Source organism: Ursus maritimus, unplaced genomic scaffold (genome assembly GCF_017311325.1).
Source record: "Ursus maritimus isolate PB19 unplaced genomic scaffold, ASM1731132v1 scaffold_22, whole genome shotgun sequence".
Classification (NCBI taxonomy): domain Eukaryota; kingdom Metazoa; phylum Chordata; class Mammalia; order Carnivora; family Ursidae; genus Ursus; species Ursus maritimus.
This window is the reverse complement of record NW_024424675.1, coordinates 44,789,008-44,790,308: the sequence shown is the minus strand read 5'-3', so window position 1 is coordinate 44,790,308 and position 1,301 is coordinate 44,789,008.

The following is a 1,301-nucleotide window of genomic DNA, read 5'->3' as shown; positions in this document are numbered from 1 at the left end:
CTCCCCTTCCCATCAGACCTGGAGCCCACCAGACTGTGATCTGGTCGTCCCCATTCACCCCCCCGCCCCAGCACCTGACGCCGCCCGATACGCATGCTGAATGGGTGAACAAATGTGCAATTTTCACAACATTTCATCTTCAGTTGGTCTCCCTTGGCCATCTGAACCTTCTAGGGCTCCCCATTATCCCTCCTACTGCTTACTTGTGAGTGTGCAAGGACCATGACCCACGTCACCAATATACTCAACACAATCTAGTTAGAAAAGAGCCTGTCACTCAAGGGCCACAGGCATGGCTTTCCGAGGCAAAGAAGAAAGGGGAAGGGCAGCGGTTCTCAAGTCCCAGCAGATGTGTTAAATGGGGGTGGGGGGGGGCAGGGCTCCAGCTCAGACCCCGGCATCTGCATTTTAACACCTGCCCATGAGATTCTGGTGCACGGGAGCTTAGGTTCCTTCTATCGCTACTGCTGTGTCTCCACCTCCTCGGGGCTTTGTTCACTCGTCTGTTATTTCAGTCCACACTGACGAAGCACCTACCTCATGCCACGTGCCGTGTTATGTGGGGAGGCCATGCCAGGGAGGCCACGCCAGAGGACAAGACACAGCACGTGTCCCCAGGGGGCTTGCCTACAGCAGAGAGGGGAGAACAAATAAGCCAGAAAGAGGCTTATGTCCCCAACACCACTCGAGGGGCTGTCATGAGGAGCTGTGGGTCAGAGGAGAAGCTGGCCTGGGACATTGGCAGAGACTATCCTCACCAGCACCTGCAGGTTGGGAAGGGCACAGCCAGGAAAAGCCTGGTGTGGCCAGGATCTGGAATTCCAGGCAGAGCATGGCAGAGGCAGGCTGAGCGTCCCTCCGGGAACCTGCTCTTCTAGCAGGAAACACGGCATGTGAAGTCTGCAGCAGGTGGGAACTGCCCACATTCTGTGAATACGGGGTGAGGTGCCCTGGGAAGCTTTGGAATATCACCCGCTCTTTAGAACCTAAATGAATATCGTCCATCTGAAGACAGTTGGCAATAAAATAGTCTTTACAATTATTGAGAGTTTGCCCTGCTCCCGCCAACCCCCATGTTTGATTTAAAATCCTTCCATCCGGAATAACTAGTTGAGGGCAGTTTATCAAAGGAAAGATGGATGGTGTAAGCAGATTCTGCTGCTGGCATTCAGGAAAATGTGTTATCCCTCTGCTGTTCAGCAAAAGTTCTTTAATCACGGTTGATTGAGGGTTACCAGCCTTGAGTTATTAGTTAATGGCATCACTGCAAAGGAGTGATTCATTGGACAAGTAAACTTTGC